This window comes from Arvicanthis niloticus, chromosome 7 (genome assembly GCF_011762505.2).
Source record: "Arvicanthis niloticus isolate mArvNil1 chromosome 7, mArvNil1.pat.X, whole genome shotgun sequence".
Lineage (NCBI taxonomy): Eukaryota > Metazoa > Chordata > Mammalia > Rodentia > Muridae > Arvicanthis > Arvicanthis niloticus.
In genome coordinates, this window is record NC_047664.1 from 12,034,766 (window position 1) to 12,060,712 (window position 25,947).

A 25,947-nucleotide genomic window follows, 5' to 3' on the forward strand; every position below is an offset into this window, starting at 1 on the left:
TTTTTCTTGCAGGACAGTGCCTTACCTTGTAGTCCCGGTCGGGATTGCAAGCATATGCCACCACAGTAGCTTGTAATTTTTAAATTAAATGAGCAAGGTAGGAAAAGTATTTCAACAGATGGGTATATGTGAACAAATCATACAGGGCTGGCAAGTTGGCTCAGTCGATAAAAGAACATAAGTTTGATCCCTGGAAGCACACGCACGGGTGGAAGAGGACAACTGGCTTCCTACAGCTGTCCTCTGACCTCTACATAAACCTGGCACAAATGCAAACTTACACATGAGCGCCATCTAAGTTCATACATACACAATAATCAACGATATCTTTAAGATGTGTGTGTGTGTGTGTGTGTGTGTGTGTGTGTATACATCTTCGTTTTTCTTGGGATTGAAGGCCACCTCAGTGAGACGTGATAAATGCCAATGACATCATTGGGTCTGGGGCTCCACCTCACTGCAGGAAGCAGGTGCTTTGGCAAAGGGGAGCTTTGGCCTTTTTTCCTGCTCTGATGACCTAGGTTTGCTGCTCAAGGGCCTAACACTCAAGGCTGTCCGATGGTTTTTCCAATGACCTGGGCTGTTGATGCCTGACTCTTGGCATTTTATCCAGCTGCAGCTGCATTTTATGGTCAGCATCTCCCAAGCCTGCAAGTCATACCAAGCTTGGAGGGATTTACACAAGTAAGTTACCATCAGTGTGACCCTTACAAAGACAAGAGAAGCTTTTGGGAGAGGGAACGAGAAATCTCCACTTGTACTTGGAAGTAAGACATCCAACCAAGAGGCCATGCTGAGGCTCAGAACCAGGTATGGATCTTGACTGGCAAAGGCATACCCCCTAGAGACATTCACAGGAATCATAAGAGATTTGTAATGGGAGGGCCCCGGGTGTAATTCTCTGACTCTTTGGTCATCTGTGGAGCCTCATGGTTTGGGTTGTGATCATTGTTTTTACCAAAGTTGGGGAGATGGGTCAGCTGCAAGAGTGCTTGTGCCCAAGCCTATTGACCAGAGTTCCGTCCCCAGGGCCCACTTGGTGGAAGGAAAGAAACAATTCCCAAATGTTGTCATCTAACCTCCACATGCATGCCATGGCACATGGGTGGATACACATGCACACACATCACACATGCTCCCACATGCACCCACAAGCATGAGTGTGCACGTGTACACACACACACACACACACACACACACACACACACACACAAACTAAATACACATCATGGACACATGCTGCAGAGAGATAAAACTATGCTGTGTAAGTTGGCTGTCTGGCTCTCTGGGCTCCTGGGTCTGCCTCATGCTTCCCTGGTCAGGACACACATGCTTAGTCCCTGAGGTGAAGGAAGCTATTCCTTTAAAGATCTTGGTAACACCCCCTGGAAATCTGACAATGAGGTCACTAAGCTATTCTTAGATATACAGTAAAATAGACAATCCTTAATGGACCTTTAATGCCTACAGCAAGGTGACACCACCTTAGTGGAGATATAGACTAGTCCCCCACTCCCCACAGTCTCTCCTTTTCTGCCAGCTCCAAGTTCGCCTCAGCTCAAGCACTGCTGTGGGCTCTGTGAACATAGAAGGGATTTCCCTGTCCTGGGACTTCACATAAAAGGAGCCATAGCTCACTTTTTGCATCACTTTTCTTGTACTGAACATAATTTGAGATGCTTCTTGTTGCTATGACCTAGTAGGTGTTTTTTTCTTTTGGATTTTTTTTCTAGGTTTTATCTGTGGATAATGACACACACACACACACACACACGCATACATATACACTTAAACACACACACATATATGGGAGGGAGAGGGAGGGGGAGAGGGAGGGGGAGGGGAAGAAGGAGAGAGCAACCATGCAGGAGACAGGAAGATCAAGAGAGGGTCATGATGTGGAGAGACGTTTCAAAGAGTGGGCACACGTAACATACAAAATACCCAAACCTTGCAGCTACCGTGGAAACGCACTGAACCTGGCAGCGGGGTGGAGGGGAGTGATGATGAAAGCTGCTGCTGCTGGGCCACTGAAGACAGAATGTGACAATGCCGGATTTAGGACAATGACCGAAAGCAACTTGAAGAGAAAACAGTTTACTTGGTTTATGTGTCCAGATGTCAGTCTATCGCCTAGCTAAGTCAGGGAAAGAACCTAAGAGAGAGCCGAGGCAGGAGCCGTGGAGGAAAGCTGTTTGCCCACGTGCTCCTTTGGCTCATTCATGCTCAGCTAACCCACAGCACTGCTAATTTTAAACCATCAAATCTGGTGTATTTATTTCTGGGTAAAGCAATGAATTCACATGGGATATCAAAAAATGGTAGTTATTAGAAATGAACAGGAACAGGTCATTTATGATTAGGAGAATTTTGCTTCTGACTATCAACATTCAGAGTATTTCATACTGTCTTGATAATGATGCACACATGACTCTGAAATAGCCCACCTTTTTCCTCTAGGGAGTCACAGTGAAGTGACCTTCTCCTACAGTGGTGAACACTAAAACAACATATTTTGTAATGCTATTTTAAACACTGAGACAAAATCATTTCAGTTGTAATAAAATATGCCCTTGGAAATTGAATGAATTTTTATAAAAATATGTATCAGCATAAGCCAGAGAAATAAGAGTCATAATACAATTTGAGACACCTAGGAAGATTCAATCCAGACTATAATTAGTCCAACTGATGACAACTGCTGGCAGGACAACAATCCCTGAGCCACACTTGAGGTTCCCTTGAGAAGTGGGTGAGGGAAAGACTTAAAGGTTGTCCTTCCTGACAAAGGTCAGGCTGTCACAAGGATTTTTGTTTTGTTTTGTTTTTCGAGACAGGGTTTCTCTGTGTAGCCCTGGCTGTCCTGGAACTCACTCTGTAGACCAGGCTGGCCTCGAACTCAGAAATCTGCCTGCCTCTGCCTCCCAAGTGCTGGGATTAAAGGCGTGTGCCACCACCGCCTGGCTTTGTAACAAGGATCTTAATGCTTGCCCCTCTTCTTTGCTAAAATTCACACTCCATCATCTCTAAGAGGTTCTGTGTTTCAAAACCAAACCCTTCTGTCTTTCAAATTCAGATGAGAGGGTCTAGGAATCTCCAGTTTCTTCTTGGGATTTAAGACTGAAAAGCACATGTGTCTATAGTATGAAGACAGCCATCATGGAGATTTGTATATAAGAACCTCATGATTCACAGAGCCATTTTCCCACAGGTTTAAACAGATTGTCTACAGCTACCGAATCTTCAGAGAGAAACATGGATATTATGTTATGGAGGAAAGACTACCTAAAGACTGCCATAGCAAGTGTGGGAATTAGGGAAAACCTGAGGTGATCTCTTGAACCTTTGATGTGACCACATGGAGGCTTTCAAGGACAAGAGTACCATCCCAAGACTGATAAGCAGTGAGCTTTGTCTCTCTCTGAGAGAAACAGGCCAGTGCTGGATTTCTGTTCCATGTTTTAATAATCCTAGCTGTTCTTCCAGACCATAGAGGCAGCCATGCCCACTATTGTACAGGTAAAACCAATGGACCTGGACTGCATTTTGTACATCCATGTGGAGTTGCCAAGGATCAGCCTAGGCTTAGGAAGGGGTGTTTGGGAGGAGCAAAATGAATAACTTGAAGTCTAAGTGTGGGAACAAGCTGACAGCCCGCATTCTGTTCTAGACAGCATTCTCTGGAGATCATCAGACAGCTCAGCTCTCCCAGAACAAAGCTCAGTCTTTTATTTACATATCAATTCAATTTTCCACGCCATTTTCCCTCTGATTATCCCACCAATCAGCATTTTTTGACCTTAGCCCCTTGACTCCTAGGAAAGATAGCAAGCACTTTTTTTTGTTGTTGTTGTTTTGTTTTTTTTTTTAACATTGCAAACGAATTCGTGCCTACCTTTGTAAGCACGAACATTAAATTTAGTTAGATGGGATCCCATCCTGAGATTACTCTTAAGACCATGCCTGAACTTAAATTCAATCTGTCTCAAGCTAACCTTGAAGTCAGTAATCTGTCTGCCTTTGTATCTGACAAGCTGTAAGATAAATATCTTTTTATAATAAGCTGTAATGTAATACACACACACAGACACACAGAGACACACATATTTTTCTAATACAAACATGCCTGTCACCCATCTTCTGTCAACAATCATAGAGGCCCATGATCTGCTGCTGGCTCTGTTCCAGGGGTGGGAACAATGTCACACAGTCCCATCCAAGACTATGCAGAACTTAGCATGGTGTGGCATATGCATTTAATCCCAGCACTGGCAAGAGAGGGAGAGGCAAGCAGTTCTCCGAGTTTGAGATTAGCCTGGTCTACAAAATGGGTTCCAGGACAGAAAAACCCTGTCTTGAAGAAAAAGAACAAAAACAAACCAAAACCCCACAAAAACATAACACTGTTGTTGAATGAGAAAACTAAACCATATTCCAGGATGGGAGAGGAAAGGGCAAGTGGGAAGAGGGTCACATGTTCAAGAGTCAAGCATATCCACAGCTGTCTGAAAACAGAGGAGACATTAGACAGCTGTATGTTGTAGGGACGCCTTTAGTTTTTCTGATTTGCTGTGAACTCAACAGGGAAATGTCTTTGTTTCTTTTGAATTTAGTTATCTGCTTTAAGAAGTAAGTATAACAAATGTAATAGAATTCTTAATTACTTAAATAAGATCTGAATATACATCCTGAAAAAAAATCTCCAATATGCTTTTGTTCACTAAATATCAAAAACAGATTAGAACATACAACAATCCCTAAAATACTTAAGCATCTATTGTTTCTTTTGCTGTACAGGACATCCTTGAGGCAATTGCTAAAACTTACTTTTAAAATTCATACAATATTAGTAACTAGTACTTCACAAACTTCATTGTCTTGAGACATTAAAATATGGTAGTACAAACTCTTTGCCTTTTGGACTACTGAAATGCATAGACTTAAACAAATCCCATGCCTTCAGCTTGACTCCTCCAATGTTTTTGAATATTTTTGATATATATATGTACATATATATTATGTGAGATTATATATATATAATATATATGTGTGTGCATGTATATGTATGTATATAGTATATATTTATATATTAGTAATATATAAATTATATCTATAATTTGAGATTACAAAACATATACCTTTGTAATTTGATAGGAGATTGTAGTGCTGCCTCTGCCTTTTCTTCCCTCCAGACACTTATATACTCTTTCTTTTACTCTTTCAATTCATGACCTCTTTTCCTTAATTTGAAGAGAAAAGATTCATACTTTTTGTTTTGTTTTTGAGACAGGGTTCCACTTGCCTCTTGCTTGTCAACTTCTAGAAGCAGCCATGAAACCCTTTATTGCAGAAGTGTTACATTTTACCCATGGATTCCCAAGGAAGTGTGACCTTATTATATCTTTGCAGACTGAGCCCAGTACTCCAAAAAGGGTCTTTCGAAAGCTAAAGGAATTAATCTCCACATTTAAAACACCAGATCAAGGACTGGTGGTTCATCTTTCAAACCCAATAATTAGAAGGAACTTCTGCCCAAGAGGGAGAAGATTGGAGTTAGAGCTGACTGCTTATGGTGAGAGCCCTGACACTGGGTCAGAGGGACACCTAATCCCATAGCCATTCATGGCCTACTCTGCAGTCAATGGAAACTGATGACTTGCTCTATGACATTATTCTAAAGGCCTTCATCCTACATAGCACAACGTGGACAGGTTTTCACTGAGACAATCTTGTCAAACCCCCTACCAAGGCTTATCATGTTATATTTCCCTCCATTTTTGCTAAGCACACATTTGTAAAATGGTCAGGGACAAACTATTTCACATATATCCATAAGGTATGAAGCCCTTGAAAATTATGGAGGATGGTCAATATTCATGAAGGAAGTCTATTCATAGATCTCTCAGATCATATTATAGACTTACCCTCACCTTCATCATCTACCCATTGCACTGCATTTTGAAAGAATGTAGTATCTTCCCATTGAGGTAAAATTTGAATTAAACACAGACACCAAGAGACATTCCTCTGTTTCATTCTACATGAGAGGGATTACAGTTGCCTGTGGGCAGCATCTGTGTTGACAGCAGATCTACTATCTAGGGAGAAAGGTGAGGGCCCTGAGTTCTCAGGGAGCCTGCAAGCATCTATATCCACTGTATTCTGTCTGAGCAAAGTCACTCTTCAGGCTGACAAGATAAGCTTCTCATTTCTCTAAAAAGATTAATGTGGCATTTTAATGATTAAAACAATGCCTGGCCCCAACTCTTCTTTCTGTTGACTCACCACCATTCAGGGGATGGTGTGGTCATTACTATCTGATCATTTTCTGTAGGCCTAGTCACAGAAAAAAAAAGCCACTGCCCTTTTCCCACCAAATTTCTAGATTTATGAGGCATTAAAAGGCCTCAAGAAATAGCCCAGTTTGTAAAGTTCTTGTCTTGCAATTGTGAGGATCTGAATTTGATCCTCAGAAATGATGGTTTTCAAAATCTGGACATGGTGGCACATGGCTGTCATCCCAGAGTTGCAGAGGTGACAACAGGTAGATGTTGGGGGTTCCTTGACCATGAAACCTGGTAAGCTCCAGGCAAGAGGAAGACCCTGTTTCAAAATATATGGTAAGTCATACAGCTCTTTCACTTACTTGGTTAGATTCACACCCAGGTATTTTATATTATTTGTGACTATTGTGAAGGGTATCATTTCCCTAATTTCTTTCTCAGTCTGTTTATCCTTTGAGTAGAGGAAGGCTACTGATTTGTTTGAGTTGATTTTATATCCAGCCACTTTGCTGAAGTTGTTTATCAGGTTTAGGAGTTCTCTGGTGGAAGTTTTAGGGTCACTTAAGTATACCATCATATCATCTGCAAATAGTGAAATTTTGACTTCTTCCTTTCCTATTCATATCCCTTTGACTTCTTTTGTTGTCTAATTGCTCTGGCTAGGACTTCCAGTACTATATTGCATAGGTAAGGTGAGAGTGGGCAGCCTCGTCTAGTCTCTGATCTTAGTGGGATTGCTTCAAGTTTCTCTCCATTTAGTTTGATGTTGGCTACTGGGGGTGAATCTAACCAAGCAAGTGAAAGCTCTGTATGACAAGAACTTCAAGTCTCTGAAGAAAGAAATCGAAGAAGATCTAAGAAGATGGAAAGATCTTCCATGCTCTTGGATTGGCAGGATTAATATAGTAAAAATTCTGTAGAGTTCCTCTCTCTCTCTACCAGATTTTCCACCTTCTAATCCTGCCTCAGATTATTGAACATCAGATTTTATTGCCAGGTGAAACTGCCACACAGTACACAAGAGATTATCCCTACACCATCCATGTTCCCTGTCTCTCCAGCTTGGGTTAGTCTGGTCTCTTTCTAAGGCTGACCTTCTGCTGGACATTCATTCCTCTGGCAACAGTTTTCCTGATCCCAATTCCACATATGCAGCCATCACCTTGCTAGCTCTGTCTTCTGGTGAATGTGATTAGCATACAAAGAAATGGGTGTCATTCCATCCTTTTTATACCTATAAATCATTATACTCTGGGATTTTTGTTTGCTTGTTATTGTTTCTCTTTTTGCTTTTGAGACAGAATCTCAGACTAGCCCCAGCTAGCCTCAAACTGGAGGCAATCTTTCTGCCTCCAGTTTGTGCTAGGTTTACAGGCACAAGTGACCACATGTGGCCAATCCTTTCTTCTTTCTTGACCTGCCCTATCTTTCCCACCTTGCTGGGACCCTCCTATCCCGAGAGAGAGGCTCTTCTGCCTATATCCCATGCCTTCTCTCTTCTCCCTTCCCCATTTTGAGCTCTTCCTGATTCACAGTGCACTTTCTAAACTCTGACGTCCTCCATATGTATCTGCACATTAATTTAAATCTAGATTTTGCATAGAAGAGAAATGTGGTTTGTCCTTCTGAATCTGACAAATTTTACTTAACATGATGATCTCCAGGCTTGTGCATCTTTCTGTGTGAATGCTGTAAGTTCATTACATATATGTACCAACGTGTGGCTATTTTAAAGATGTTCTTGTATGGTTGGTTCTATTCCTGCCTGTGTTCTAAGAGCCATCAGACCATGGCTATGCCCAGCTTATGGAAATAGATGATGCACAGAAATATACCCTCCCTGAACACAAGAATTAAGGACTGAAAGCATTTTTCTGAAGGACTGGTTGAGTTAACTTTAAGGCCCCTTGCACTTTATGGCTAGTTCAAAATGTTAAGCTGGATGGACATGTTACTCAGTGGTAGAGAGCTTGCTTAGCATGTGCAAAGGCCACAGGGTCTAATCATGAGACTATAAGGCTCATGGCTCCAAAAGTTTAGTTCATCACATGGAAGATATGGCAATGGCAGGCTGTCATGATGCCAATGACTTCACCGATCTAGAAGCAGGGAAAATTGGAACAGAAGCAAAGTCAGGCAATAAACCTCAAAGACTACCCCAGCCAGGACCTTCCAAAATAGACCTACCAACTGGGGAGCAGGTGTTCAAACACATGAGCCTGGGGCTGGAGTGATGGCTCAATGCTTAAAGTCACTGGCTATTCTTTCAGTGGACAGGGCATTCATACAACAGCTCAGAAATATATTTAAGTCCAGTTCCCAGGGATTCAATACCTTCTTCTGGCCTTTATGGGCAGTATTCATGTATGTGATATGCAGACATACATGAAGGCAAAATCACCCATATACATAAAAAAATTGTATTAAAAATAAGGCAAATCAACAAAACACATGAGCCCATGGGAATGTTTCAAATCCAAGCCATTATACAACAAGTAAATGAATTAAAGCCTTTCACCTTTTCCTAGCTGATCCTTTGAAGGGGAGAAGCACTAATAATAAAAAAAATGATTTATTATATTATTTTACCAGTGTGGTCTTTTTGGTTTTGCAATGACTTTTCCATTTTTCCATAGCGATTGACATCTCACTTTCATTAACATGCCATCCTTTTTATTATCTTGATGCTCCTTTTGCAACTACAGATTTATCTCATTCATTACTCTATGTCTTCTATGTTTCTCTTTGATATTAATCAATTCTATCTTTGGCATTTCAAAGACAGTCATTTATATTGATCAGGGTCTTGCTATGTAGCCCAGGCTGGCTCAGACTGGTGGCACTCCATTCTTTCTACTCACTGACCTTTTGTTTTCTTTTCTCTTCTGCTATTGATTGAGAAGACTGAGCTTATTGCTTTAGCTATGAAAGCTCTATTGAAGTGGGTTTTTAACCCAATACTCATTATGACCTATATTTGTTTTATTCTACAATACTGTAAGTGTATCAATTGCTACAACTTAGTAAATCCTCATTTTCCTTGTGACATCACTAATCCCATGTGGTTTTCTGATATGATCTAAAATCCAGCCCATTCATTTTGTGTCCTTTATCACTTAAATGACAATAAACCCCGAGTCAATTACCCATCCTTTCTTCTTATGCATCTCAAAGTACACAGTATCTTCCTGACTTATTGGTATTCTTACTAATGTGTTTACTGCAAGCAAAATTTTTGTATCTTGGCAAAACTTTAGGTCATTATTAAAGCTGATCTTTTGCCGGGCAGTGGTGGCCCACGCCTTTAATCCCAGCACTTGGGAGGCAGAGGCAGGTGGATTTTTGAGTTCGAGGCCAGCCTGGTCTACAGAGTGAGTTCCAGGACAGCCGGGGCTATACAGAGAAACCCTGTCTCGAAAAACCAAAAAAAAAAAAAAAAAAAAAAAAAAAATGCTGATCTTTTGAGTGGTAAACCTTTAGTCTTAAATGCTTTATAATGTCTTTTAGACTTTAAAGTTTTTAGACGTGATAGTTGACTAAACAGCAAATAGTAGATTAAAAGCTCACAATGTAAAAATGTTAGGTCACTATCTTTAGTCCCTTTAACTTTGTGCATGGGCATCTTACTGAGAAAACATGTTAACTGTATTCTCCTTGATAGCTGATTATTTTTCCTCAAATATAAAAGCAGGTTTTTCTTTATAATATTTCGTTTCTATGGATTCTGTCCAATTATAAGATGATGATGATGATTTAACTCTGTGCATTGTTTGACTTTCAGGATCTCAAAGCATTTAAGACACCCTCAATTACTATGTAGCTGAGGCTGCCCTGGAACTTGCTAGGCAGCCCAAGCTGGACTCAAATTTCAGATTCCCTCATGCAGGTATTATAGGACTGCATGACCATTCCAGGCACTACACTTTAATTAAGATTTTCTTCCCTATGATTTTATCTCTCCATCAGAAATGCCTAGTTAAGAAGTGTCACCTCTTTTAATTTTTTTCTCCACAAACTATCCGTGTTAGAATCTTAGCATAAATACTAGCTCCTCCAGACAGAGGGCAGCATTTATAAATGCCGTTTTTTGTTGTAACCGTGGTAGCTGCAAAACCTGACCCACTTCTTTGGCAGGTATTTGCCAGAATTCAATGTTTGGCCAGTTGAAAGCTGGAACACCAGGTTCGATAACTAGGTAAATGTAAAAAGCAGGCTCCATGAGTTTGTAACAGAAGCGCTCCTGCCTCTTGAAGCAAACAGGACTTTACTAAGCATTTGCTATAGGATACCACCTCCACCGTATACATCACTGGGCTGCAAAAAGCCAGACTGAAAGTGAGGCCGGATCCTCTCCTCCCACCTAAAGGACCAAAGGCCGGGAACCAGGCTGAGGACACCTATGCTTGGACAGGGACTTGGGCAGGAGATGGGGGACAGCCACAATTATCAACGTTCCTATGATCCTGCAGCTGCTCCAGCGCCGCCCTCTCTTTGCGGAAACCATACTCGGCGGCCGAGGCCGCAGCCCCGCTGGTTCCGGGAGGCAGGAACTGCTTGAGGGCGCCGGGGGGCGAGCCCGGGGTGCCGCGGTAGCGAACCCGGTACACCGAGGCCGAGGAGCCGCTGGACCTGCCACAGCGGCCCGAAGGCCTCCAGGAAGCGCGGCGGCTCGGCGCCCCACACGCAGCCGGACCCCGCCATGGTGCGGCCTGGGGCGAGGACACGCGAGCCGACAGGACGCGCCAGGCAGGCCAGCGGCGCCCGCCGTCACATCCCCGCCCGGACCCGCCGCTCCGCAGGGAGGCGCTTGCGGAGCCCGCAAGGACTCCCGGGAACCTCACGCCGCCATGACACCGGAAGCGGGAGTGCACTCATACCCAGCAGCCGGAAGTGGGGAAAAGCCAATCCTACAGGCTGAAGGAGGCGGGCCTGAGAGGGGCCGGGCTTCCAGGGGGGAAAATTTGGTTTAGCAAAAAAGGACTATGAGACATTTAACTTAATTAATAGAGATGGGGGTGTAGAACAGTAGTAAATTGCTTGCCTTGCATGTGCAAGGAAGGCCCTGGATCTAGCAACACATATGGCAATTATTGGTTTATTTAGCTTATTTTTCAAGATTTATTATATTTGTATTTGTATGTTTCTGTGTACATGTCACAGTGTGGTAAAAGTCAGAAGAAGGTGTGATAGCCTCTGGTGCTGAAGTTACATGTGGTTGTAAGCTGCCTGGTTTGAGTAATGGGAACTGAAGTCCTGGACTAGGGAAGATCAGTTTGTGCTCTTAACTGCTAAAGCTCTCTGCAGCTACTATCTTTTTTTTTTTTTTTTTTTTTTTTTTAATACCGGTTATGACAAGCCCAAAGCTACGTGCTTTCGTATCTGCCTGATATCCATCATCACTACTGTTAGTATTCTGTCTAAACTCCACCTCCCCAGTTACCTGGCAACATCCAGGTATGCTCCTCCCCACAATTACCTGGCAACCGCCAGGTAGGCCTGATCCACTATAAAAGGGGCTGCTTGCCCCCCCCCCCACTCTCTTCCTCTTATTCTCTTATTCTTATCCTCTTACTCTCTCTCCCTCTCTCTTACCCTCTTGCCTCTCTGTCCCCTCCCCCACCTTCCTCTCTCTCCACGTGGTCATGGCTGGCCTCTACTTCTCTTCTCTCTTACCTTTCCACCTTCTTCTCCCCACCTTTGCCCTATCTCCTGAATAAACCTCTTCCCCCTTGGAACCGTGTGGTCTGGAGTGGTCTGTTCTGAACTTCGGTCGGACTTCTTAAAACAACTAACAACTACCACCTTTTTAAATATAATACTAATTTTCTTTGAGACAGTGATGTATGCAGAAAAAGCACCTGTTCTCTCTCAGAGATGGTTGTGACCATACTACCTACAGGTCTAGTCAATGAGACCTTCCTGCATAACTAACAAAGATTTGTTGGAACGTTTTGCTTGACTCACATGAGTGTTGTGTTTTCTTCCATGCCACATCATTTCTCCTGCTTAAAAAGATTGAACATACAGCTAAAGACAGATTAGTCATCTTGTGTCTATTAAGCAACTGAGAGAATGAAAGCCAAATACGAACATATTATTTGGATATAAACCTATTGTGAAAAAAAAAAAAAAAAACACCCAAGTAAAATCTCTTAGATATGGAAACATTCCTGACTCTAGTCAATAACACAGGGTTCTGCCATTCTCAATGAGCTTCTATGTGTTTGTTTTGTCTTTCAGCATTTCATGGTTTTGAGATGGGGAACAAACTCAGAGAAACACACACCTGATTCTGATGAGTGTTAGACCCAGAATGGTACTCAGTTTCTGGTTGTATCCCATTAGCTACTGTTTAGCTAGCTAAGTAATATGAAGTATATTCACATTAGGCAAACATTATCAACAAACATCCACATAACTGGTTTTATTCATCTTGCAGATACTAAACTCTCTTCTTGTTAAACAAGCCTCCAGTCCTTTCTTCAACCTGTGACAATCCACTATTTCATTTTGATTCTTATACCCATAGGCCTCTTTTAAGTTTATTTGTTAACTGTTTATTTGTTAATATAAGTTTTCATACAAATAACAATTCATATACCACTCAGATTCACATGGATAATATCTTGATGACTGAATACAAGTAGAAGCCAATAACTCAAGGATCACTCACTGACCAAATGACATGAGGTGATGAGGGAGTGGGGCTTGATCTTAGTCACCAAGTCGCTCCAATTTCAGGATGAAGTAGCCAGAACTGATGTTGACAACCATAAATCCATAGAGCCTCTTTCTTCTATATAAGCAAAAAAAAAAAAAAAAAAAAAAAAAAAAAAAAAAAAGTCTTTCTTCTATATAAGCAAAAGGTAAGGAATGTTAGCTCACAGAAGCTGCTTTGGCAGAGGAATCAGCTACACCTTACCTATCTAGCACACCATCAACAACAACCCCATACACACCAGGTGCTAAATTCTTAGCATGTAGAAACTTAAGATGGGGTGAGACAATTGAACTAACTTCCTTAATTACAGATTTGTATTCTTCACTAGTCTGTTAAACTGAGAGACTCCCTTCCCTCTAAAATAAAGTTCAAATCTAGAGTATTTATGCAAAAAAAAAAAAATCAGACATGGGAGGCATGCTTGTTACCTCAATGCTGGCGGTAGAAACTGTAGGAAGATAGCTGGGACTTGTTAGATGCCAATCTGACACCCTCCTTTGTCTTCTGATATGTACACCATACACCACAAAGCGAATGAACAATTTTGTTGAAGAGTTCAACAAGAGATGGCAGTGTTCATAACAGATAGTGGGTAACTATATGAATATTTCACAAACTAGAAAGAAACACTGGGGTATGTTTGACTCTTCCAGATAAGACAGATCTCTCAGGTTAAAAGCAGAGTGGTGACATTCAAACAAAATGAAATTGAGAGTAACATGTTACCTTCATTATCACTTGAAGGGAAATAAACAAGTCCATTCTAATAAATCATGCAGATGAGCTTCCAAAAATAGTCCATGAAAAGGCTCAGAAATAGAAGAGAAAAATTTTTGTTCTCCAACTTAATTTCTTGCTACATCATAACCTACCCCTCTGGCTCTGATCCATACTGACTGAGCCCAGCTCATGGATGCCTGGAACATGCTCAGCATCTTCTAACAAGATGAAATAGAAGAAATGGTCCCAACACACAAGTCCCAACAACACATCATCACAACGACATCACAGGTCCCAACCAAAAAAGACAGATTTGAGCCTCCTCAATCTGAACTCCCTATGCACCTGAGAGTGGACTGTCACCATTCTAAATAATCCAATCTGTGACAGGAAGATGGTATCTCTTTCAGTCTCCATAACAACACAGTAGTGTTTTATAGTAGGAGAAATGGATGCTGAGTTGGAAGTTATTTGCTAATGTCATGTGCATAATGAAAAAGTCATAGACTTAGAGTTAAAAACTGAGCAGTCCAACTCTGAAGCCTCTGTTCTCACCTATGGTTTTGAATATAAGTCATATTCTCTTTTCTATAGACCATAAGGTAATTAATAATTTACCAAAAATGCTAATACCTGTCAATTCTGATGAGGTCTGCTGAAGTCTTACAGCGGATCTTAGATGAATATTTTAGAAAATAGAATCTAGTATATATATATATGTATATATATATACATGTATATATACATGTATACATGTATATATATACATATATATATTCAGATACTTATTTTTTTCAGATACTATATTTTCTAATGTATGTGTTTTTCTCTTTAAAAGTCTACTAGGCCCACATTTGCTAACTTTATACAGACAACTAGGGGAGGCTAGTGATTTATCTAAGGTATTCTGGCTTTATGGGGCTGATGCTAAAAAGTAAAGACATCTGCTGTTTACTAATGCTCCTATGAGAAGGTAGAGAAGGGAGAAGTGAGATTGAGAAGTCGTTTTTCTTGCCACCACATAGACAGATGGTCTAAAGTTTTTAAAAAGAGAAATAAGATTCCTCATAAGCTTTCCTCATTTTGCTTTGCCACATTTTAAAAGATGTGTTTATTTTTATTTATATGAGCACACTGTAGCTGTCTTCTGACACACACCAGAAGAGTGCATCAGATTCCATTACACATGGTTGTGAGCCATCATGTGGTTGCTGGGAATTGAACTCAGGACCTCTAGAAGAGAAGTTAATGTTCTTAATGGCTGCCATCTCACCAGCTCTGCTTTGCCACGTTTTAAAGAAGTGAAAAATACACTTTTTCTCTTCTTTATTAGTATTTCTACGTGTGCTGAGTAGAATGTAGATCTTTTTTTCCCCACTGTATGTCAAATCATTGTCTTATAACACAACCCATTTATAGTATTCTGTATCTGCCATGTGATTGGTTACCTCTCCTCAGTATCATACATCTGACTTCTTCCAAGCCCCCTGGTGGTAAGGCAAATCCTCTAGTGTCTATTTCCCAGTCTCTCTCTCTCTCTCTCTCTCTCTCTCTCTCTCTCTCTCTCTCTCCCTCCCTCCCCCCTCTCTCTCCTTCCCAGTTGTCTCACCTTCTAATCCTGTCTCATCTTATTGGCCACTTTTATTGACACATGATTGTTTTACACAGTGCACAACAGATTATCCCTACAGGAACCCAGAGGCAGGAGCTGATATAGTAAGTCATATGTGGGGTTGTAGCTCACGTGTGGGCATGGGTCCTGTTGGGCTGAGTTGTGGGTCTCGTGTCTGCTGCCCCAGGAGGCTCAGGGGGGCAGAAGTGCGGGAATTTGACTGAGTTCACTCCATGCGGTGCAGGGACGCTGGGCTAGGGGAAGCCACTGAGCTCCACTCCAGGTGTGGGGAGATCCCAGTCAAAGGTCCTGTGGGGGCAGAGGTCTTGGGTCGGAGGTCAGAGGTCTTGGGTCGGCGGACTCCAGGCCAAGGCAGCTGGCAAGAGACAGGTTGGTCTCAGCCCTTGGGCTCCCAGGCGCTGCTGAGAGACTGAAGAAGGACTGAGACGGTAGAGCATATGGGCTGGACCAGCCCGCAGCCTAAAGAGGCAAGAGAGAGAAGCTCTGGTGGCACCCTGGGGCGTAGATGAGACTCTTGATAGAGGCTACTCGCTTGGCTGGGTCACGGCTGGCTCATTGGTTGAAAGCCCCCTCCATGGTTCTCCATGGCAGGGCCCCAAAGACAAGAGGAAGTCCATGGTTTTAAAAGGTTTATTGTCATGGGGGAAAGTGGATGAAGCTGTACCCCTGTTCTCAGGGCAGGCCTAAGGTTAAATTAAATACTTTCTGTAAGTAGGAGGAGGGTCTGGGAAGGAATGCTTAATTGGCTATGCCCTCTGGCCTTTAGGTATCTCATTAATATGGAGATCTCTTGAGGCTCTGTGGCCTGTAGTCACACCCTCTACTTGTGTTATGTGACCAAAGGCCACAAACCTTTCTTTGGGGGGAGGATTGTGGATAAGTGAAAGGAACTAGGGCCCAGGAGCAAGGCCGAACACCTACTGTCCCTTTAGGGTGTCTGGGGTTTGAGGCCTGTTCTTGACCAGGTACCCAGCTGCCTCTCACAGCCCACCGCCCCACAGTCATAGATAATTGCTGGTCATCGTGGCTTGCTCAGTCTCCTTTCTTATAGAAGCCAAGCTATTGGCCTGGGGTCATGTACCAGTAATTTGGATAGGCAGTAACTTAATACAATGGCTCTTTTTTTTTATCCTAGTTATTTCATCAATAATGACACAGAGAAACTAAGATTGATTTTCAACTTACAGTACACAAACTAGACATTGTAATTCTGTTCTACTCCTCTAATCAAACTACCTTCCAGAAAAAAATCCCTGAGATACTTACATTTTTTTGTATTGGTCTGGTGCTCTGGGCTTCAGATGTGTTCTGCCTTGATATTTCCAGCCCCCTTCCTCATGGTGATTCCTCCCTTCTTCTCTATCTCTCTATCCACTCCTGGCTGGCAGACGTCCTGCCCTATTCTCTCTATTGTCTAGCTATTGGCTGATCGGCTTTTATTGGCAAGGCTGTTAAGCATTGTTTACTCAAACTTGAGACAGGAGATTCTTGACATAAGCATTATGATTTCATATCCAGATGGCAACAAGAGATGAGGGCAGAGAAATCAGCAATTGAATAACGCAAGGATAAACTTTCCACAATAACATTATGCCTACAGGATGGGTAGACCAACAGTGGTCCAGGCCCTCTTACATCAATCATTAATTAAGAAAATGCCCACAGGTTTGCCTAATGCCCAATCTTCTATAAACATTTCCTCAGCCGGGGCTCCCTCCTCCATGACTGCAGCTCTGTCAAGTAGACATAGAATTAGCCCTAATAGGATCTTTTTAAAAAATTCCATTTTGTTGGATTGGTGTGGTAGTTTGAAAAAAAAAAATGGTATCCATAAACTCATAGGGAGTGGCACTATTAGGAGTTGTAGTCTTATTGGAGTAAGTGTGGCCTTGTTGAAAGAAGTACGTCCAAAGGAGTCATTATCTAAAATTAGTTCTGACCATGCAGCAGGCAATAAGCAAGCTTCCAAAATCAGTTCTGACCACGCCATGAATGTAAGTGAGTATGCACTGAAGTCCTGAGATTCTTGAATTCATCCTGAGCAATAGGTGGTGCTGTTGTATGGTATTTGAAGCTAAAATTTAAGTTTAGAGAAACTTTTTGTGTTGTAGTAAATCAGAAATTTTGTTGTTCAGAAATGTGAAAAGCACTCTCAGAAAGATAGATGAGAACATTTATGTTTGTCAATTAGTGAAACAAAATTAAGCTCTGGGTCTTCTCGCCCATGTTGTGAGCTTGTGTGTGGTGCTTAGTAAAACACAATGTTATACTTAACTTCTCCTTGATTCTTACTACTATCCGAAGAGTAGTGAGGCTGAGTGTGGCAGCATAAACTTAGGATCCCAGCACTCAGAAGGCTGAGGTGGGTGGATCTCTATGAGTTTGAGGCAAGCCTGGTCTGTGTAGCAAGTTCCAGTTCAGCCAAGGCTACATACATAGTGAGACCTTGTATTTTAAAAATACTGAAAAGGTCAGCTGAGGAGCTGGGTACAGATCAGCTGGGATAGCATGTGTGTTAAGTGGACAAGACCCTGGATTCAGTTACAGCAATCACCATCATCATCATCATCATCATCATCATCATCATCATCATCATCATCAAAATAGCTGGTGGTGTTGTTGGTGAATGTTACCTTAAGGAAACTTCTCAGAGAAAAGGTGTAATGTCTGTGGGAGCAGGGGCAGTTCAGCTAGTTTGCAGACATCCTGTCGGTGGCAAGCCTGGCCGGCCTAATACTTTCTTGTTACCAATAGCTAAGTGTGTCTCCAGGTTCCCAGGCTAGCTACAAAGAGACCTCAAGTTGGTGGATTTCACAGCTGGCTGTTGTCCTTAGTCACCACCAGAACCCAAACAAAAATTCTGACCAGTAGCAGGAATAGAAGACTTTGAACTCTCTTAATGTAATGTTTAGATGGTTTGATTATGCTCAGTTTGAGTCACAGAGACAACTATAATAAAGACTGTACTCAGTTTCATAGAAAGAAAGAAAGAAGTATGTCTCAGTCACTTACTGCGCCTGCCAATCCAGTTGTAGACTGCTTAGCTCCTTCATTAGTATGTACATGTCTGTCTGTATCATGTCTGTCTGCACACCTCCAGGTTTCACAACATGACAAAAATGGACTAAACCTCTGAACTGTAAGTCAGCCCCGGTGAAATGTTTTCCTCTATAAAAGTTGCTGTGGTCATGGTGTCTCTTCACAGCAATAAAACCCTAACTAAGACAGAAGTTGGTACCAGGAACTGGAGGATGGCTGTGATAGGCGTGACCGTGTTTTTGTTTGGAGGACTGTGATCTTTGGCACTTTGGATTAGAGAAGCAGTTGAATGTTTTAAGTTTAATGAGCCATCCTAGTATGAGCATGGATGGAAGCCAGTGGTGCTGAGGGTTTGAACTATGGGGGCCTGGCTCAAGAGGTTTCAGAGGAGACAAATGTTAATATGTAGCATAGAAATTGTTCTTATGGTATTTTGGTGAAGAATGAGTAAATAGAATGTCACAGCAAGAGCTGACAACACTAACGGCATCCTGGAAGATTTGAACTCTGGGTCACATCAGGATGCAAAGCAAGAGGCTAAAAGCATATATTCCTGCTCTGAAATCCTGGACCTCCTGAGAACAGCCCTCTATAGGTCTGCAGAGGGCAGATCTCAGATAAGAGTGGCAGAAGTGCAGTCTCAAGGGGGCAGGAATGACTTCCTCTGCCTTCAGTGAGAGTGGAGTCTTGGAAGGATCTGTGTCCACCGAGTCTTCAAGAGAAGAGCTATCTTCCTTTTCTTGTGATTGTTGACCCTGAAGACTCTTGTCTTCCTCTGGAGAATATCTGTGGGCTGGTAGCCTGGCTAGACCTGGGAGATGTAAGAGAACTGGACACCTAAAAATGTTGCACCAAATTTTTTATGTAGGCTTCGGCAGGCTCTGATTGGCTGGGAATTTTATTATAAATGAGGCATTAGAATGAGAAAGAACCAATCAGATGATTCAATTAGTCTGGAAAATGCAAAACCTGCCCAAACTGAGGAGGGTTCTCAATCATGGCTACTGTTCTGTCAACTTCACGTGTTAAAAAATATTAAATTCCAAGTTTTCCTTTCCCAGCACTGGCTCTCAAAATGACAACTCTGAGACTAATTAGTTATTATTAAATGCCTAGGCCATAAGCTTTTGCTTATTCCCTGACTAACTCTTAAGTTATTTAACCACTTAAATTACTCTATGTTTAACACTTGATTAATTACATCTCTTTCAGTCCCAGCCCTTCTTCCTTCTCATCTCCCACAGTGTCTCTCCAAGTTCATCTACTTGCTGGTTTATATCCACCTCTTGATCATTTCCAGTCTCATCTCCTGTCTAGTCCTCTGTGGATCTCTTAGCATCTCTCTTTTTCTTTCTTACATGTTTCCCAGAATCCTCTCTCTTCCTGCCATTGTCCCACCTCCTATTTCAGGCTTCAGCTCATTGGTCATTGGCTTTTTTATTGACAAGTGATGTTTATAAGAGATTCTTTCTAGTCTCCTCTTCTCTAGATACTGCAATGGAAGCAGGGAAAATGTATGGAAAGAGAAAGGTGGGAAGGTTGGGGATTGATGTTTCTTGCAGTTGATGCTGATACTGATTCCCATAGGTTTGAGTTTTCCAGCCCATGCTGACACCCTGAATTGAAGCATTGATCCATTCTGAAGCTCCAGCCACCAGTGGAAGCTTCCCAGCTGCTGCCTCCCACTCCACTTATCATGGGAGGGGGGCGTTGTTCCTACTTCTCATCAGTCTCGGCACCAGGAAATGCATCTGGACATATATCTGGAGTTCTGTGGATGCCACTGCCCCTTAGCTCTTGGTTCCATTGCCAGGAAGTCATTTTATAAAGAGGAATAAACCCTTTAAAGTCTGTGTTTGGAATCTCTTGTGGATGTGCTATGAGGGGGCAATAGTGGGCAGCAAATGCCCCTTTAAAAGTTGTACCTAGAGGCTTTTTCAGAAACCACATGCCTGGGATGCTGGTACAAGCCTATAATCCCAGCACCCAGAGACAATGAGAATACTGAAGAAATCTCAGGGCAGTGCTGACACATGTCTTTCTGCAGAGGAAGGAAGATCTCTGAGTTTGAAACCAGTCTGATCTCCAGAGTGAGTTCCAGGACATCCAGGGCTACATGGAAAAACTTTATCTCAGAAAACAAAAAGAACAGCCCCAAACCAAAACCAACCAAACAAAAAAAAAATACCCTGCAAAATTATACTAATAAGAGTAAATTTTAATTTTCATATATAACCTTGAAACAAAAGTTAACTGTTTATTGAACCACATTTTAAAAAGAAACTAAAAACACAAAACCTCAACAATTCCCAGCAGGGAAACATGTATTTCAAGCTACCTGACTCATAATGAAAATAAAAACTTAAAGCCTTATGTCAAAGGAAAGCTCCAGACACTTAGAATTCTGAATTTCTCTGCTCTAAAGATCTTCAGTCAAATAAAAGGTTGAACTATCAATCCTGTAAGATACCAGACCGAAACAAAAACACAAATAAATATTTCCTAAAAAGTTAAAAGCCACACGTTGGCTAGGCACTCAGGTAATGCCTTCATCTCATGCAAGTGTGTGTGTGTGTGTGTGTGTGTGTGTGTGTGTGTGTGTGTGTGTGTGATGAACAAGAAAATTCAGATTACATCAATGTTTTCTTTATTCTTTTGGAAGTCCCTCAAAACCAGTGACATCCCTGTTATTTTGTGAGGAAACAAACTGTAGTTCTTAATCCAATGATCTGTCCAAGGCTGAACTGTTTACATTTTACCATAGTCCCTGGACTTACCAGTGTCCACAGGGCTGCTGAAACATGTTGAGCGGTCACTTAGGAAGCACATTGCAAGGCACTGAAGCAGGGAACATGAGGCTTGCTTGTAGACCCCAGATGAGGAATGTTGCCATCATGCTTGCTGGAGACAAACCTTTTCTTTGCTTCAACAAAACAGTAAAATGTCTCCTTCTGAGATTTTTCAGAAAAAAAAAATGAGAATAAAGAGTTTGACATAAGAATAAGAAGCTACAGAGACAGTCTAGCAGAAGACAGTCTGACCAGAGAGCTGTGGCAAGCGTGGACAGGAAACTATATCTGATCTGTTAACACACATGATCTAGAACAGATCTCTGTGTGAAATGACATCTGTGTAGTGTGATTTCATGAGGTTGAGGAAACCGAAACTGGGTCTGCTTTGTCCCTTGTGAGTCAAATGATACATCAAGTGGTGGGAAGATTCCCCACGTGAAGGGAAAGGTGGGGGTGATGGGATACCTTCTGAAGCAGAGAGGCTATCGGTGAGAAAGAGGAGCCTTGGCCTTTTATCATCTGCACTGAGGACAACAGTCAACTGAAGGAACAAGTCAGACAGGTCCTCACGGTAATCTTCGACTTGCAGATTCTAGGGTCTTTGCAAAGTGTCTACATATTAGAGAAGAAAATATTTATGCAAGTTTATTGTAGAAAGAAAACATAATCCAAAGGCAGACAGACAGACAGACAGACACACACACACACACACACACACACACACACACACACACGCACACACACACGCACACACACACGCACACACACTGAAAAAGCCATACAGATTGCTGGTCTCCAGGTCTAAATATATCATGGAGATGTTTATATATTCATTAAAGCAGCTATTGCTATACCCTATAATTGCATAGTATTTAGTTGATCAGTGATGGGTACCCATTTCCTCCAAATAAAACAACCCTGAAGAGAAAGTCCAGAAAGTTAATAAAACAAGTCTTGAAAAGTCCTAAACAATATTCACAAGGCTCCTCCCCAGAGCTGAGCAACAATAAATCTGTTCTTTGGAACTCCAGTTCCTGGTCATTTGGGTGGAGGCCTCAGTAAACTAATACAGAGAGGAAATAAAAGCTTTATCCAGGAAACACTCTATACTTTCCAGTCATGCCAGTCAAACAGAAGGACCACTTTAATGATGATATATCCATTCCCCAAGACCTTGAGGCTACGAGGGACATTCCTTACATCTCCTGCAGACACACAGAGGGAAATACAAAAGCGTTCCGCGCAAGTCAACAATACGATCTGGACCCTTTAATGGGACTACAACATGGAGTTTCAGGGAATAGAACTGGGGGTCGGCGGGGGGGGGGGGGGAGGCAGGCACGCTTTCCATATCATGTGTTTGGCTTTGCTTCTTTGGATATAACGAGATGAGAGATATAAAGCCAAGGAATTTGGTAAGGAATGGGATTAATGTGATTTTCTGCATGGACATTGGAGGAAGAGGCACCAACTACTTCAGGCTATTGTCACTTTAGTGTGAGAAAATGTGTAGCCCAGAAGGTAATTTTCTACAAAAGTATCTTTATTGACACTTTTTATCCCCTTAGGCAGGAGTTCTGAAGATTGTCGGTAGTAAGGCTAATGAGGGGAGAGGTTCACACTGCTATCTTCAGCAACCTGAGGGATTCCCCAATACCCCTAATGAATCTTAACTCAGGCCAAACCTGGATTCCGGCTTTTGTGTAAAACTAGTTTCTCAGACTAGCTGGTATGGTGAAGCAGAGTTGAAAATTTTATTAAAGATATTTTAATATAGGCTTAAGCATGAGCTTTAAGAGAAAAAAGAGGGGTGTGTGCGCACGCACGGCTTGGAGGCGCACCTGTGAGGTGTCCCCTGAGGAGAGAGGGCTGGTGGGTGCACCACGCGGAGTCAGCGGCCTAGATGAGCTCCTCAGCCACACTTGGGAGAGAGTTGTCCCGGTTGACCATAGTAGCACTACATAGTCCCAGCCGAGGCCGTCCAGCATCCTGCCCAGGTGAGGAGGATCTCACCCCCCCACCCCCCCACCCCGTGCCCCCAGTGCTCCAGTCGGAGGGAGGCTGCTGCTGCTGTTGCTGCTGCTGGACGCCTCCATTGTCTGACCACCACCAAGGCTCAGCATTCAGCCGACTGCCAAATCCAAGCTACTTCCCTCTGGAAGATAAGAAAGTTACCTCCTCAGGACCAAGAAAAGAAAACCAGCGTGCTACTGTATATTGTTCCCAAGAGCAGGAATGGCCAAGGAGCCTTCATGCTGGCAAGGCCTGCCATCTGATGGGCAGGAGGCAAAGTGACATTCTGACTCTCCTGAGGGTGCTCTGGCGGCCCATCACCAACTGGCACCTTGTGCCCTGGGCAGACAGATCATACTGCACAGGATTTTCTGAGTGAAAAGTAGAAGAGTACTGTACATCAGAGAACGACTCCAGGGGCTCAGAACAAAGGCTCACTCTTTCCTGCCCCTGGAATGTTGACCACTGAGGATCTAAAGGAACGAAAGCTCTATGCTGAAGAGCTATGGGGTTCATATGAGAGTCAGTGTGACTTGGTAATCAGTACGAGCTCTGAGTGAGGAGCACTATGCAGGAAGAAGCCTTCCACAGAAAGACAGGCAGGGAGAAGCTGAGGCTGACACAGTTAGCTTGCCCAATAGAGCAAGCCTGAGATGGACTGCCAAGATGGCGAAATAAGACGCTTTATGAAGCAGCAGTCCTGGAACTCATAGTTGTAAGGACACTTTCTTCTTTAAGTCACGATACCAAATAGGAAAAATGATCCACAAGTGCCCCGTGTGCAGGGAATTTTTCTCTGAGAGAGCAGATCTTTCTATGCATCAGAAAATCCATACAGCAGAGAAACCCCATAAATGTGACAAATGTGATAAGGGTTTCTTTCACATATCAGGGCTTCACATTCATTGGCGAGACCACACAGGAGAGAAGGTGTATAAATGTGATGATTGCAGTAAGGATTCTAGCACGACAACAAAAGTTAATAGACATAAGAAAATCCACACTGTGGGAAAGCCCTATAACTGTTATGAGTGTGGGAAGGCCTTCAACCGGAGCTCCCATCTTCAAATCCACACTGGGGAGGGTGGGAGGGGCTTCAGTAACAGTTCTAACCTTTGTATGCACCAGAGAGTCCACACTGGGGAGAAGCCCTTCAAATGTGAAGAGTGTGGGAAAGCCTTCAGGAATACCTCCACCCTCTGCATGCATCAAAGAGTCCACACTGGAGAGAAGCCCTATAAATGTTATGAGTGTGGGAAAGCCTTCAGTTAGAGCTCCGGCCTCTGCATCCACCAGAGAGTGCACACAGGGGAGAAACCTTTTAAGTGTGATGAGTGTGGCAAGGCCTTCAGCCAAGCGAGTACAAGCCTTTGCATCCACCAGAGAGTGCACACCAAGGAGAGAAACCATCGCAAAATATCAGTTTTATAAAAATGTTTGCTAAGAATTTAAAAATCTTAAACCTAAGTGCCACTAGGAAGGAAACCTCGAATTCACCTACATCGAACCCAGGAACATCTACAGCAGTTCCCAGAAAATCATTCTTTCAGAGGAGGTTTAGGTGAAGTTGTGTTTCTGAACTTGGAAATGCTATGTGCCCAGGATGGAGCATTGTGTCCCCATCACAGGTATGGTAGGTGTTTCCTGAGACTCTGGCTATATGCCACAGAGTTGAAATAATACTCCAAACTCAGGAGCCTTGCTCAGCCACTCAGTCAGCTGTCTGTGCTGTGCTTCCGGGCAGTGCCAGACACTCCCTTTTGGAGCTCATGTTCCTTCCTCTATTCAAGCCTACCTACCAGTCAGTACATTTAAAGACGGGCAGCTCCCGGCAAGGCCGAGTCCTGGTATTTCTGAGGTTGCCATTTGACTCAACCCTGACATAGTTTTCCATATATCCTGTTATTTCTGAGCCCACCTTACCTTATGTCCTCGGAGTACCTATAAACACTTATCCCTTCCTAGACAGCATTAAACTTCATTTCAGATGTTAGGAAAGTCATATGCACTCACTCAGCTGATCAGGGATCATTGGCAGGTGTACGTGCCCTGGAACTTTTCTTTAGTTTTGTGAACTCCGCTAATCACTGTGTTAGACTTATTTTCTAGTGGCTTCGTCACGTGCTCCAACTTGAATTTTTTTCTAAGTAGCTGAATGTATATATGAGGGAGGAGAAAGCAAGCAAACTGAGTTTGCCTACTTCAAAGGCTCCCTTTTTTAGTGGTGGAATTACTCTCAGGCTCCCTTTTTTAGTGGTGGAATTACTTACTAGCTAGGAAGGCCTTGAGAGGGCTGACTGGGGAGTCACTGAGGATGAATCTGTCACCTCAGACAATAATGTGTAGGTGTCATCATGAGTCACATACAGTTCTTTTTAGGCATGAGTGTGCATCACTGATCCAACATCCTCACTCACTCACTGAGTATTTATTGAGTGCCTCCTGGGTGTCAGACATGTACTGGGTGCTGAGAATGCCACTGGATCATGAAATTCACCTCTGGAGAAGACGGGATAAGTGAGTTAACACATAAATAACGTAGTTTGCAGTAGTGGTTAAGTGCTACGAGAAACTAGAGTAGTAAGTAGAGGCGGGTGGGAGGCCAGGTAGCAAGCATCAGGAAGTCTGCACTGAAGGTGCTGGGGTCAGGTGAAGGGAGCAATGACAGTACACAGCACAGGTGCTGCTGGCTCTGGGGACGAAATGCCGGTGCTGGAGGTAGCGTGCAGGGAGGGGAGGTGCTGA

At 42.8% G+C, this 25,947-nt stretch overlaps 1 pseudogene; it reads left to right on the top strand.

Annotated features, from left to right (window-relative positions):
* The first annotated feature begins 23,961 nt into the window (after positions 1-23,961).
* Positions 23,962-24,633, top strand: LOC117712943 (uncharacterized; annotated as a pseudogene).
* The last annotated feature ends 1,314 nt before the right edge of the window (positions 24,634-25,947 follow it).